Here is a 15,486-nt window from a genome sequence, read left to right on the forward strand (position 1 = left end):
CACTAATATCTTTCTAGTGACCTTTTTACAGGCAAGGAAATTGGGCCGCTGGCAGTGGAAGTGAACTTCCCCAGGCCATGTGAAGAGTAAGTGGTAGGAACAAGATTCAAACCTTCTCTGACTCGAGAACCTGTGCCTGTAAACTTTTGCTTCCACAAGCATGTCAGTTTTGGGTGCCTGCTCTGCACGAGGTTCTGTGCTTGCAGTGGGGAATGGGGATGCGAAAGGGGGTCATTGCCTCAAAAGAGCTGATAAAAGACGTGGGGACAGGGCCCCTGGATGGGAAAGGAGAAGCCACTTTTCCAAGGTTCAGCTAAGCATCCAAATGAGTGGGATGGGCCACGGATTAGATGTATGCACAAGGCATTTGAACCCCCTAAAGCATGTTGTATATGCAAAATCTCATCAGAATTGTTACTGGTGATAGTGATACTGCTTTGGAGGAGAGAGAGATCTCTCCAAAGAAGGAAGGAAGGAAGGAAGGAAGGAAGGAAGGAAGGAAGGAAGGAAGGAAGGAAGGAAGGAAGTCGGCGGCGGCCGGTGGGGGGGTGCTGCAGAGATAATAATGAACTTTTTGTAGTAGTTTCTAGTTCATCTTGCCGTTTCGTATATTATGTTTGATTTTCTCTACCAGCCTGAGGGGTTTATGTTGTTCATATTCATATTATTATTATTTGTTTAATTTTTTAAACATTTATTTATTTCTGAGAGACAGAGAGACAGGGCACGAGTGGGGGAGGGGCAGAGAGAGAGGGAGACACAGAATCTGAAGCAGGCTCCAGGCTCTGAGCTGTCAGCACAGAGCCCGACATGGGGCTTGAACCCACAAACCATGAAATCATGACCTGAGTTGAAGTCAGACACTTAACCGACTGCGCCACGAGCTTCCAAGGCCCAGTGAAGGAGTTGGGACATTGTTCTGAGATCACTGGGGGATCTTCTGATGTTCTGAGCAGCACAGTGAACATATATATGTAAAGATATTTGATGATGCTTCTAGAACTGATGGTAGGATATAGTGGAGAGGGGAGAACCCAGGGGAGCCCAGAACCATTTAGCAACTATTTAAAAAACCTTGCTGCAAAACTCGCTGAGATGATTACACAGACTCAGAGTCTGCGGGCAGGCAGTTAGAGAGTTAGCATTATCCCCTGGATGGCCCTACAAACTCAGATCTGTGTGAAAACTCTCCACAGCCCCGGAAGGCTGGCCTTCACAATGGTCGTGCCCTGCTGTCTCTGAGTCCATCCTGCAGATTCAAGGAGAAGAAGATTAATGTGGATCAAACTTTTTCCGCCTCACTGTCCCATTTAGGTATAGCGAGAAGAGAAAATGTTTAAACCTTGGAGATGAAAAGAACTCTATGGGCCATAGGCTTATTGTTTTGAGTCCTAACCCCGCATTGTGTCAGTACATTAAAATCTACTTGTGTTGAATACAAAAATAATCATGGTGTGAAATAAGGAGGGCCTTGATTAAGTGAGACAGAATGAGATTTAAAGGGAGAGAGAGGGGTGCCTGGGAGGCTCACTTGATTGAGCGTCTGACCTCGGCTCCGGTCATGATCTCACGGTTTGTGAGTTTGAGCCACACATTGGGCTCCGTGCTGACAGCTCAGAGCCTGGAGCCTGCTTCAGGTTCTATGTCTCTGTCTCTTTCTGCCCCTTCCCTGCTCATGCTCTGTCTCTGTCTCTCTCTCTGAAAAGTAAATAAACATTAAAAATAAATACATAAATAAATAAATAAATAAATAAATAAAAAGAAAGAAAGAGAAAACCCAAGGGATACCCTGAAGGTAGCATCCATGGGACTTAGATGGCTTCCAAGTTTGACCACCTTTCATCTAGCCCTCATTTCAGCCTGGGAACCTAGGGGCATGACCCCAGCCCCAAGGAAGTACAGGAGAGAAAGATGAGTTTAGATTTTCAACATATTGAACTTGAGATGACAGGATGGAGGGACAAGTGTTCAAAGTTTAAAGAAGTCAAGGCTGAAGACCATAGGTCTATAGGGAAGGGGACTTTTTGGGGGGAGGGGAGCTGTCACCTGTATGGGGCAACACTTGAAATCATTAAGGAGGTTAAGCTCTCTCAGAAGAAGGCTGCATGTTTAGGAGGTGAGAGGAGGGAACGCAGAGTGGGGAGAAAAGGTCATTCTGCGGGTGGGCAAATACCTGAGTGAAGGTTTCGTTGGAGCCAAAGGGAACCAATGGGTTTGCATTTTACTTCTGCCAGTTAGTGACTGTGGCAAGTCACATAACCCCTTTTACCAACTGTGCTGTTTTCCCTTCAGCTGCAAAAGCATATGGATAATTCTGTTTCTGCCCAAGCAATGTGGATGGTGTGGGGGATCAAACAAAATACCATCATTTCCATCTTGATCTGGGTGTCTCTGCACGCAGCCTGTTTCTAGCTCATGACAAACACTATGTTTCCACCTGCGTCATCCTTGATATAGACCACAGCAAATAATCCGTCAGCACCAAAAACCCAAGAGAGCAACATGGACTTTATTAAAGATTTTGTGGGGGGAGACGTGGAAGAGGGTTATATTACACTCCCTAGAGTTAAGTATTCAAAGTGTGCATCAGAAATGTCAGGTCTAGGGGCGCCTGGGTGGCTTGGTCGGTTAAGCGTCCGACTTCGGCTCAAGTCATGATCTCACGGTCCGTGAGTTCGAGCCCCGTGTCGGGCTCTGTGCCGACAGCTCAGAGCCTGGAGCCTGCTTCGGATTCTGTGTCTCCCTCTCTCTCTGCCCCTCCCCTGTTCATGCTCTGTCTCTCTCTGTCTCAAAAAGAAATAAATGTTAAAAAAAAAAATTAAAAAAAAAAAAAAGAAAAAAAGAAATGTCAGGTCTACAAACTCCATTTTCCTTCACAAGGATGCTGGTGGTTTATTTCCTTTCCTCCCCGGAGTGTCTCCCCCAACTCTTACGGGTACTCAGCTCTGTTATGGGAGCCCTTCAGCTCTGCTATTCCTATTCAGCTGATTACTCAACAAAATAAGAGTCCTCAAGTAAAGAAGACTACTTTTGGCTTTAGTAAGTGGGGTGACCGCCTATTTTTACACTCACATGCCCTTTTGGGGGTCTCATCTTTATCCCACTGCTATCGCCTGCCATAGTCCATAGCTCACACACCCACACCATCATCCCATCTCTCCCAGACCTGAGAGGAGATCTGTGAACAAGGGCTTTCTCCATTCTTGTGACAAAATGGTTTTGTGAACTCGAAAGCAAAGGGAACTTTATTATTAGAGTCAGAACAAGTCAAGGGCGGTGATATTTTCAAGAGAGAGGGTCTAATGGAGACCACTATAGAGAAGCCAGAGAAAAAGAAGACTGAAAAGGGCATTGCATTGGTCAGGGAGGTGATCTTGACATTAATGTCAGCAGGATGGTGGGGGTGGAAGCTTTGATGGCAAAGGATTAAGGAGTGAGCAGGTGTCAAGGAGGAGGGAAACGTTTTCCTGATTTTCCTAGGAGCAAATCTCTCCACCAATCAGTATGCAAGATGCATTCAGAGGACGCATAGATTTGGATGGTGCAAGAAAGAGAGAGGCAGTAGCAGGGCCAAATAGAGAGGACTAGGAAATAAGTGTGACCAAGGTCATTCCTCAGAGGGCTACTTGAGAAGAAAGGGCAATTAATTGTGCTGGTAGCGGGATCATACCTTACCCCTCACAGCCATGTAAGAGCTTATGTAACAGTTGAAATTTCAGCAAGCAGCAGGAAGTTCCCTAGCTAGGGACAGAAATTTCTGGGTGAAAGTCATAGGACAGGTACATCACTGAGTGACACTAATTCATATTTGCATTGCCTAATTAAAGATTTGGGTGAGAATATTAGATCCCAGAACCAGAGTTGGGGGGGGGTGCTAGAATATTATCTAATCTAATTCTGACCGTACAGAATCAGAAATTGAGGTTCCAGACAAATTACCTAATTAATGCTACAGGTGGAAACAGACTCCCTTCCTGTTCTACTTTCAAACCCAAGAGACCTAATTCAGAACTTGTTCAAATGCAACGTATACCCTTCTTCACTGCTGGCATTCATACATAGGAATTTTGCAAAGCACAGTTGATAAGGGATTATCAAAAGAATCGTTTAAATAGATTCTCCTTAAATCTCAATGAGGAGATAGATCGATCAGCTTTACACGTGGGAAAACTGAGGCCTGGCAAGGTTGAGCGGCTAGTCATACAGCTAGTAAGTGGCAGAGGGGCATGAGAACAAACATCTTTGACTCCAAGTCTGGTTTGTGTTTTTGCTCAAGGCAGCTGCTTTTGGCTTTGCAAGATCCTGTTAGACACTAATGCTCTCAGAATTATACACGCTTCTCAGAATTACACACAAACCAGGCAACCCTCTCTGAAACAACATGGGAGAGATTGTGTGGATGGTCTGGGAACACTGTGTTCAAAGAAGAAATCCTACTGGCAAGGTCTGCTCTGTAAACTGGAGACTTCCCTGCTTGGCCTCATAATCTGGACTGATACCCTGCCAGCATTAGGGTCTCCTGTCATTTGCGTGTCATTTTTGTCCGATTACTTTTAATTACTACTGTTGGGGGGCGCCTGGGTGGCTCAGTCAGTTGAGTGTCCGACTTTGGCTCAGATCATGATCTCATGGTTCGTGAGTTTGAGCCCCACATCAGGCTCTGTGCTGATAGCTCAGAGCTTGGAGCCTGCTTTGGATTCTGTGTCTCTGTCTCTCTCTGCCCCCCACTCCCTGCTTGTGCTCGGTCTCTGTCTCTGTCTCTCTCTCTGTCAAAAGTAAATGCACATTAAAAAATTTTTTTTTAATTACTACTGTTGGGATCTTAAATGATGTATTCTAAAATACGTGTATTCTTTGCCAGACATAGCCAAAATGTATATTTATGTTGCTAAGATCTGCATGCAATGTAGTAATTAAGAATGGACCTTGAGAGTCACAATGCGGAGGTTCAGATCCTGATTTCATAATTTAAACTGAATTTGGGGCAAGTTATTTAACTTTTCTGAGCTTGTTTCTTTACCTGTAAAATGGGGATAATAACAAAACCTAACTCATGGGGTTCTTATGATGATTACGTTAATGAATGCATGGCAGGGTATTATTTGGAAGTGATTCCATAGTTTGGGAAAGGGAAGAGTAGGCAAGGCCATGTCAGCAGGACAGCCTGAGATTTAGAAACCAGGAGCTTTCTCTAGAGCTTTCTCTGTCAGTGCCAGGGGGCTCTGGAAGCCAGGACAATGCCATCTTTCTTGTTATTTCCTGTCTCTTATGTTGCTGTTTGGTGAAGCTCACCAGATGACCACACCCTGACCATTGTCCATCCAGTCCTCCCATCCTACCGGATGCGTTTAGCCAATTTCCTGTTCAGATGGCGAAGAACACTCTTAAGTCAATAGCACCCCTCTTCCCCCAAACACACACTCATACACACAACAATAAGACAAAACATGCAAGATGGAGCCTGGATACTGGAAAGCAGCATGACCAACTCTCCTAGTTTGTGTGGGATTGAAGAAGTTCCTGAGACTTTCAGTTTTAAGGTCAGTACAGTCCTGGGTAAATCCAGATAAGTTCATCACCTTACCTGAAAGGTTGTTGGGGGGGGGGGTATGATGGCAACGCCCTCGAACCTGGCTGAGATGGGGCTACCTAGAACCAGCTTGCGATCTCCCACCATGCCAGGATGGTGACGGAATTCATACCTGGAATTGCTAATTTTGAGGCTGTCATGCACAGAACCAGCAACATAGTGAGCATACACTCATTCAATCGTTTATTCAACAAACATTCATTGAGCACCTACTATGTGCTGGATTTTAAGTGCTGGAGAACAAAATAGGCAAAGTCTCGGGATGCTTGCATGGCTCAGTCGGTTAAGTGTCTAACTTCAGCTCAGGTCACGATCTCACAGTTTGTGAGTTCCAGCCCTGCATCAGGCTCTGTGCCGACAGCTCAAAGCCTAGAGCCTGCCTGGGATTGTGTCTCCCTCTTTCTCTGTCCCTCTCCAGCTCGTGCTCTCTCTCTCTCTCTCTCTCTCTCTGTGTGTCTCTCAAAAATAAATAAACGTTAAAAAATTTTTTTTTAAATAGGCAAAGTCTCTGCCTTCCTGTAAATTCTTTTCCAGTGTGTATGCATTGTTGTCTAGGGACAGACAATAAACAAACACCTGATGTCAATTAGCGATAAATGCTCCGAAGGAAAGGCAAAGCAGGATCAGGAAATAGCGGTTGTGTGGTGTCTAAACTGATAAATCAGGGAAAGTTTCTCTGAAGAGGTGATCTTTGAATAGACACGAAGTGAAGGAGCAAGCCATAAGAAGGCCCTGGGAGGTGAGTGTGCCTGCACAGGAAGGGAAAAAAGGCCAGTAGGGCAGGGGCCAAGGGAGCCAGGGAAATAGTAGCAGGGAATGAAGTGGCACAGGTGGCCAGGGGCCAAATGGTTTGGAGCCTTGCAAACTAAGGTAAGGACTTCGGGTTTCAAATGTCAGCTGTTATTATAATGGCAGCTTTGTTCTTTTTTATTGCATGCTGAGTATGGGCCCTAGCAGCAGCTCTGCTTCATTCAGTCCAACGGAAAGAATTTGGCTCCTGAAGATACTGTTCCGGCCATTGAGAATAAAAAGCTGGGGGGCGCCTGGGTGGCTCAGTCGGTTAAGCGGCCGACTTCGGCTCAGGTCATGATCTCGCGGTCCGTGAGTTCAAGCCCCGCGTCGGGCTCTGTGCTGACAGCCCAGAGTCTGGAGCCTGTTTCAGATTCTGTGTCTCCCTCTCTCTGACCCTCCCCCATTCATGCTCTGTCTCTCTCGGTCTCAAAAATAAAATAAATGTTAAAAAAAAAAAAATTAAAAAAATAAAAAGCTGGTTCTCCGTTTATACTCCAGTTGGGGTTTGGAGAGGGAGAAGTGGGTCACAGCTCTGAAAATGCGGGAAAACTCACCTGCCCTGCGTGGGCTTCGGGGGACGCGCCGTGAAACTCCTGGAACTAAACAGTTTGAATTTCCCAGAGAGGGGAGGGGCCACTTCCGGCGCGCCCCAGGGCATCATGGGAGGAGTCGGGTGGAGGGAAGAAAAGGCCGGAAGTGGCCCGCCGCCATTGTGCGGACCTGGCTGAGGCGAGGGCGCGGCGTTGCCGGTGAGTGCGCGTGTGGGGTTTGTGAGGGAAGAGCGCCTCGCGCGTCCTCAGGACCTATTCGCGCTGGCGATGACGGAGAATAGCTGCACGAGGCCGGGTGGTGGCGCGGGGATGAAACTGGGCTTGGGGCGCGAACTTGAAGGCGGGGCCGTTAGAACCTTCTGGAAAATTCTTGAGTCCCGCACATTGCACAGGGCGCGGGGTTCGGTCGAATATACCTGTCATGCACGTCATGCCCCCTCCGGTTTGCGTTGCGCGCCGTGGGATTCAGCGGCATTGTTTTCCCGAATCCCGAGGAGGAGGACTGTGTTGCCCAAAAGGCACCACCTTTCCCGCCCACGCTCGTCACGCGGGTGTGTCAAGCTGTGAGCCCTTGTCCTTTGAACCTCTGACTCTAGTAGCTCCGTTTCCCCGGAGCGAGCCGTGAACCCCGGTTTCTGGGTGAACCCGTGAAGGTCAGGCCGCCGTGGGCCGAGAAGAGCCCTGCGTTGGGCGCTGTCCCCACGGGGACTGTTGTTTCTCCTTGGACACCGCACGGGCTCTGTTTTCCCTCGTGGGCTCCGGAAGCGGCCTCTTGGTGGCCCTCGGGGGCAGGAGGGAGGAATCAGGCTGGTAAATCCCATCCCTTAAGCAAAGGTTCTTTCCATCTGCCCACAGCCGAGTCCTCGGCTTCCCACTTAGGAAAAAAATGTGACCCATGAGGTCCGCCGTGAAGGTGGCCGGGGACACTGGTATGTGTGACATGTGCCCGGACCTCTGCCACGGCCGGGAGGCCGAGTTTACCGTTTGCTCCCTGACAGCTGCGGTGTCAGCCCCGGAATGTTAATCCGGCCCGACAGCTTGTGTGACAGGGAGCAGCTCTGAGCAGCTGTGCTAACGGTCTCCTCCGTCACATGACCCCCGTCCTCTTCACCTTGCTGTTGTCCGTTGTAGCCTCGTCTTGGCTGAGACGTGGGTCGGAAATCTCCTTAAGGAGCAGGTGTTATTTACTCACTTATTTAAAAAATGTGAGCCTTAAAAAAAAAAAAAAAATTCCAAAAGTAGCGTTTGCATTCTAGAAAGACTGACAAATATAATCAAACACGGAAGGGGAATTTTATTTTTTCTTTAAAAAAAATTTTTTTTTAACGTTTATTTATTTTTGAGACAGAGAGAGACAGAGCATGAATGGGGGAGGGGCAGAGAGAGAGGGAGACACAGAATCTGAAACAGGCTCCAGGCTCTGAGCTGTCAGCCCACAGCCCGACGCGGGGCTCAAACTCACAGACCGCAAGATCGTGACCTGAGCCGAAGTCGGCGCTCAACCGACTGAGCCACCCAGGCGCCCCTCAGTATTCTTTAAATAAAGGCATGAAATTATATTTGTTTCAGAGTTTGACACAGTAAATCTGTCTCCTCTGATGAGCTAGGGTACCACCTTTTTTTAAAGATTTTTTTTTCCCACAATCCCCCATCCCACATTTATTTATCAGTTCGTATCTTTTTTTTTTTTTTTTGAGTTAAAAAAAAATTTTTTTTTAACGTTTATTTATTTTTGAGACAGAGAGAGACAGAGCATGAACGGGGGAGGGTCGGAGAGAGGGAGACACGGAATCCGAAGCAGCCTCCAGGCTCTGAGCTGTCAGCACAGAGCCCGACGCGGGGGCTCGAACCCACCGACCATGAGATGGTGACCTGAGCCGAAGTCGGACGCTTAACTGACTGAGCCACCCAGGCGCCCCTGGAAGGGGAATTTTAAATCACTCCTAAAATTCTGGGGGCGCCTGGGTGGCTCAGTCGGTTAAGCGTCCGACTTCAGCCAGGTCACGATCTCGCGGTCCGTGAGTTCGAGCCCCGCATCATGCTCTGGGCTGATGGCTCGGAGCCTGGATCCTGTTTCTGATTCTGTGTCTCCCTCTCTCTCTGCCCCTCCCCCGTTCATGCTCTGTCTCTCTGTCCCAAAAAAAAAAAAAAAAAAGTTGAAAAAAATAAAATAAAATTTAAGAGATGATGAAAAACTTCTCATGGTGCTAACTCTTCTTCCACATCATGATTTTTTTAAAAAGCTCATTTATTTATTTTGAGAGAGGGAGAGCACCCGTGAGCAGGGGATGGGCAGAGAGAGAATCCCAAGCAGGCTCCTTGCTATCAGTGCAGAGCCAGATGCAGGGCTTGGACTCAGGAACATGAGATCATGACCTGAGCAGAAATCAAGAGTTGAACACTTATTTGACTGAGCCACCCAGGCGCCCCCACCCCCCCATCATGATTACTTAGCATTCCATCCTGTGAAGGTACCATAACTTACCCAGTTTTCTATTGACAATTTAGGTGCTCTAATTTTTTGTGCCTTGAAATATCCTAGTAAGCGTATGTACACATAAATGTTTTTATGCATATCTTTAATTATGAAATTTAGAAAATAGACTTTGTGGTCAAAGGCTATAGATGTTTTAAGGTTTGCAATAGTGGAGTCCCTGGTATTGCAGTCTCCATAGCAATGATATTTTGTAGGAAAACAAAAAGTATTCATTAATGATTGTGCTGATCATCAAATGTTGTAAATATGCAATAATTAAGGCAACAACCTGATTGCAAAATAAGATGACAGATCTTGCCAAAATTGCAGAATTTAATGAAATTGATGGAAGTAGTATTAGAAATCTGCTTGAATTTTGGAAAGTATGGATGCAGCAGCAGTGAACTAGTTAACAAGTGAAGAACTGAAAATAGTGAAGCTGATCCAGTGTTTCACGAGAACTGAGTTCAGAATCAAAGGATTAGGAAGGCCCTTAAAAATAATGAAGCCATTACACATTGTTTGCAAAAAATGAGACATTCTTTATGATTGCATTGCAAAACTTCAACCTAATGGATGCCATACATAGTGTGTAAGACTGGGAACTTTCCCTTTTCTCCCAACTCCTTTGTCGATTCCTTCTTTATTCTAAGAATTAGCAGAGAGTTGCAATTACAAGCTAAATCTTGTGAAATATAATAGAAAATAAATTTATTTCAGTAATTTTTGTTTTATTTTATTTTTTTAATTTTTATTTATTTTTGAGAGAGAAAGAGAGAGGGAGGGAGTGCAAACAAGTAGGGGGAAGGTCAGAGAGGGAGACACAGAATCCGAAGCAGGCTCCAGGCTCTGAGGTGTCAGCACAAAGCTGTATGCGGGGCTCAAACTCACAAACCCTGAGCTCATGACCTGAGCTGAAGTCAGACACTTAACCAACTGAGCCACCCAGGTGCCCCGAGTTTGGTTTTATTTTTAAGGCAAAATCCCAATCAGATTCTTTCCCCAGAATTTACTATGCAGTTTTGGACTTCATTTTAATTTAGATTCACTTTAAAAGGGTTGTTTTCCCAGATGACATGTTTGTCTATATAGAAAATTGCAAGGAATTTATAAAAAACTTCCAGACTACTAAGTGAGTTCAGTAGGGTTTCATACAAAAATCAGTTGTATTTCTATATGCTATGTGCTAGTAACGAACATATGGATATCAAAATTAAAAATATAATACCATTTACAATTGCTTAAAAGCAAAAAGAAAGGAGGGCCTCCTGGGTGGCTCAGTTAGTTAAGCATCTGACTTCACTCAGGTCATGATCTCACAGTTTCATGGGTTTGAACCCTGTGTTGGGCTCTGTGCCGACCGCTCAGAGCCTGGAGTCTGCTTTGGATTTTGTGTCTCCCCCTCTCTCTCTGCCCCTCCCCTGTTCTCTCTCTCTCTCTCAAAAATAAATAAAGATTAAAAAACTTTTTTAAAAAGAAGAGAAAAATTAAGGAAAAGAAAAATTTAGGTGTGAATCTAACAAAACATGTATAGAACTCTATATGCCCAAAACTACAAAACCACTGATGAAAGAAATCATGGATCTAGATAAATGGAGAGATATACTAACTTCATGAATTGGAAGAATCAACAGAGTATGTTAATTCTCCCCAAAGTGATAAACAGATTTAATACATTTGCTATCAAAAATTCTAACTGTGGCTTTAAAGTTTGACATACAGTATTCTAATTATCTTACCAAAGCACTGTAATTGTAGTATGTCCCTCAATGAAAAATTATAAACAGCTTTATGGAGGTATAATGACATATTACATACAGCACATATTTAGAGTGTATTGACATGTGCCTATGCTCTGATGCCATCATCTGAGTCAAGACAATGAACATGTCTGTCATCCTGAAAAGTTTCCTTCTGCTCCTTTGTAATTCCCCCTGGTGACCACTGGTCAGCTTTCAATAACTACAGATTAATTTTTATTTTCTAGAATTTTATATAAATGGAATAATAGAGTTTATAATTTTTGGGGGGGTTGTCTTTACTAAGCATAATTAGTTGAAGAATCATCCACTTTTTCGTATGTTAACAATTTATTTCTTTTCATTGCTGAGTAACGTTCCATTGTATGGATTTACCCCAGTTCATTTCTCCATTCACTTGTTCATGGACTTTTGGGTTTCCATTTTGGGGTTATTACAAATAAATATATTATGGATATTTCTTTTGGGTAAATAACTAGGTGTGGAATGAGTAGAACAAATGGATTATTTCTAAACTTTTGAAGAAGCTGCCAAACTATTTTTTTTTAATTTTTATTTATTTGTTTTTTAAGAGGGAGAGAGTGCAAGTAGGGGAGAGGGGCAGAGTGGGAGAGAGAGAGAGAGAGAGAGAGAGAGAGAGAGAGAGAGAGAGAGAGAATCCTAAGGAGGGTCCACTCTCAGTGCGGAGCCCAACTCAGGGCTTGATTCTGTGACGTGGGTATCATGACGTGAGCCAAAATCAAGAGTCGATGTTCAACTGACTGAGCCACCCAGGCACCGTTGCCAAACTATTTTTTTTTTTAATTAAATTTAGGTTAGTTAACATGTAGCAGTCTTGGTTTTAGGAGTAGAATTTAGTGATTTATCACTTACATATAGTACCCAGTGCTCATCCTAACAAGTGCCCTCCTTAATGCCCATCCCCCATTTAGCCACCCACCCCTCATCCACCTCCCTCCATCAACCCTCAGTTTTTTTCTGTGACATTAAAGGTCTCTGTGGTTTGTTTCCCTCTCTTCTCTCTGCCTCCCCCTCCCCATATGTTCATCTGTTTTGTTTATTAAATTCCACATATGGGTGAAATCATATGGGTAGGGGAGGACAGAGAAGGGTGGGGAGACACAGGATCCGAAGAGGGCTCCTCATTGACAGCAGAGAGCCTGACACAGGGCTCGAACTCATGAACCATATACCACATCTTCTTTATCCGTTCATCAGTTGATGGACATTTGGGCTCTCTTCTTAGGGCCAAACTATTTTCTGAAGTGATTATGTCATTTAACATTATCACTAATGGATGTGAAAGGTCCAGTTCTTGGCTAACACTTGAACTTTTAGCCATTGTAATAGGTGTGTAGTGGTATCTCATTATGTTTTCATTGTTATTTACCCAATGACTCAGTGTGTTTAAATTTTTTTTCATGTGCCTTTTTGTCATCTGTATATCATCTTTGATGAAATAAATTTATTTGTTAATTGACGTATAGTTGGTATATAGTATTATATTAGCTTCAGGTGTACAACATACTGTTCCAACATTTATATGTGGTACTAAATGCTCATGATGGTAAGTATAGTCACCATCTGTAACCATACAAAGTTATTACAATATTATTGACTTTATTCCCTGTGCCATACTTTACATCCTTGTGTGTTTAACTTAATAACTGCAAGTTTGTACCCCTTAATCCCCTTCAGCTGTTTCACCCATCTCCCCTCTCCTCCCTTCCCCTTTGCAGCCACCGTTTGTTTTCTGTATTTAGGAGTCTGTTTCTGTTTTGTTTGTTCATTTATTTTGTTTTTTTGGATTCCACAAATAAATGAAATCATTTGGTATTTGTCTTCCTCTGTCTCACTAATTTAACTTAGCATAATGGCCTTGTAGGTCTATCCATGTTGTAGATGGCAAGATTTCATTCTTTTTTGTACCTGAGTAATGGTCCATTGTATATAATATATATATCCACACACGTATATATACATATATACATATTTGTGTGTGTGTGTATCACATCTTTTTTATTCATCTACGAGAGGACACTTAGGTTGCTTCCATGTTTTGGCTATTGTAAATAATGGTGTACTGAACATAGGGGATGCATATGTCTTATAACTTTAGTGCTTTCATTTTTTTTTTTTTTTTCGGTAAAAACCCAGAAGTGGAATTGCTGGATCATATGGTATAGTTCTATTTAAAAAATTTTGAGGAACCTCCATATTGTTTCCATGGTGGCTGCACCAATTTACATTCCCACTACCAGTGCACGAGGGTTCCCTTTTTTCCACATCCTCTCCAGCCCTTGTTTCTTGCCTGTCATTCTGACAGGTAAATATTAATAGAATGTTTATTAAATCTTTTGCCTCTTTAGAAATTGGGTGATCTGTTTTCTTTTTATTGAATTTTTAGACTTCTTTAAACTTCTGGATACAAGTCATTTATCAGAGATATAATTTGCAAATACTTTCCAGTCTGTGGCTTATCTTTTTTTCTCTTTATTTATGATTTTATTTTTATTTTGTTATTTTATTTTATTTTTTGAGAGAGAGAGAGACAGAGACAGAGTACGAGCAGGGGAGGGGCAGAGAGAGGGGGAGACACAGAACCCGAAGCAGGCACCAGGCTCCAAGCTGTCAGCACAGAGCCCGACGCGGGGCTCAAACTCACAGACCGTGAGATCATGACCTGAGCCGAAGTTGGACACTTAACCGACTGAGCCACGCAGGCACCCCTTCATTCTCTTTAAAACATGTTTTCAAAGAGCAAAAACTACATTTTGATGAAGTACACTTTTTTTTTCATGGCTTGTACTTTTGGTGTTGTAACTAAGAATTGTTTGCCTAAGCCAGGATCACAAAGCTTTACTGTTATGTTTACTTCTGGAAGTTTTTGTGATTGTAGTGTTGGGTTTCTCCTTGATCCAAAATTTTCTTGAAGAAAATTTATTTGGATTTTTTTTTAATTTTAAACTTTTTTAGTAATTTGAGACATATTTGAGATCATAGGCTGTACAGTTTATGCTGCAAAGGTTTGAAGATGACAGGGCTGGGAGCTGGGGGCAAGTAGATGCTGCAGGAGGGACAGGAGGACATAAAATAGATCATGGTCCTGACCACCAGCTTCGCTCTGCTGCCTTCCCTCTTTCTGACGACCAGACTCCTGCTGTTTACACTGCACCACTTTTTTCTTGTATCCTTTGTCCCTGTTTTCTCTTCTTAGTTTTTTCTTCTTCCTCGCTTTCTCTCTGACTCACTCATCCAGTTGGTCAGAAAATCCTTGTGCGTCACCTTCGTAACACATCCAGAATCCCCCACCCTAATATTTTCCCAATGCTGTTTCTCCAGTCTAAGCCATGGTCATTTGTTATCTTTTATTTTACTGTAGGCCCCTCACTAGTCTCCCAGCTTCTGCCTTTGCATTCTTCAGTCTATTTCTCAATGCAGCAGCCAGAGTTATTTCTTAAAAATGTCTGTTAATATGTCTTCTCTACTTAAATCCTCCAAAGCTTTGACATCTCACTCTGAATAAAGACACAAGTTCTCAGGCCCTCAGGCCCTACATGATCTGGCCCCTGGTTCCTCTCTTATGTCATAACTCTTTATTTTGCTCATTTTCCTCCAGCCCCTGTGACATGCTAACCTGCCCCTGCCACAGGGCCTGTGCCTTTTCTGTTTTTCCCTCTGCCTGGAAATACTCTGACCTCACATACTCAGCTTGGCTTACTACCTTGGTTCCTGCAGGTCTCTTCCCAAATGTCTTTTTTTTTTTTTTTAAAGTTTATTTATTTTGACAGAAAGAGAGAGGAGAGAGAGAGAGCAGCATGCACAAGGGACAGAGAGAGGGAGACAGAGAATCCCAAGCAGGCTCCTCACTGTCAGCACAGAGCCCAATGCAGGGCTCGAACTCACGAACTCTGAGATCATGACCTGAGCCAAAGTCGGAGGCTTAACCAACTAAGCCACCCAGGAGCCCCTCCGGTGTCTAATTTTGTAGAGAAGCCTATTCTCTACAAAGTAGTGCCTCCCTCTACTTCTTTATTTCCCACTAGTACTTATTGTCTGACATGTTACATGCCTTCTTATTTGTTGGTTGCCTTTTTATCCTCGTAGAATGTAAGTTCCCAGAGGGCAGGAACTCTCTTTGCTCACTGTTGGACCTACACAGGAAAGAACAGTGCCTGGCACAGAGTAGATGCTCAGTAACTACTTGTGCAGTAGGTCAGTGAATGGATCCTGTCTGTAGAGGCAGCCCTGGGGAGTATTTTCCTTAGTAGTTTGTAACAATCTAGAGAGTCTTAATAAAACCAAGTCCCGCAAAAG

The 15,486-nt window shown here is 43.9% G+C and overlaps 1 protein-coding gene and 1 long non-coding RNA gene across 3 annotated transcripts in view; one reads left to right on the forward strand and one right to left on the reverse strand.

The window, feature by feature from the left end:
• Window positions 1-7,044, reverse strand: part of MYH13 (myosin heavy chain 13) — a 71,473-nt gene extending 64,429 nt beyond the window's left edge. For both annotated transcript variants that reach the window (XM_042965989.1, XM_042965988.1), the window contains exon 1: window positions 6,937-7,044. The gene's annotated coding sequence lies outside the window, so the exon portion shown is untranslated. The remainder of the gene's footprint in view (window positions 1-6,936) is intronic.
• LOC122233501 overlaps window positions 7,044-15,486 on the forward strand; it is a 78,443-nt gene continuing 70,000 nt past the window's right edge. Inside the window, exon 1 of the long non-coding RNA XR_006211048.1 lies at window positions 7,044-7,131. This is a non-coding gene — a long non-coding RNA (uncharacterized LOC122233501). The remainder of the gene's footprint in view (window positions 7,132-15,486) is intronic.

Source organism: Panthera tigris, chromosome E1 (genome assembly GCF_018350195.1).
Source record: "Panthera tigris isolate Pti1 chromosome E1, P.tigris_Pti1_mat1.1, whole genome shotgun sequence".
NCBI classification, from domain to species: Eukaryota; Metazoa; Chordata; class Mammalia; order Carnivora; family Felidae; genus Panthera; species Panthera tigris.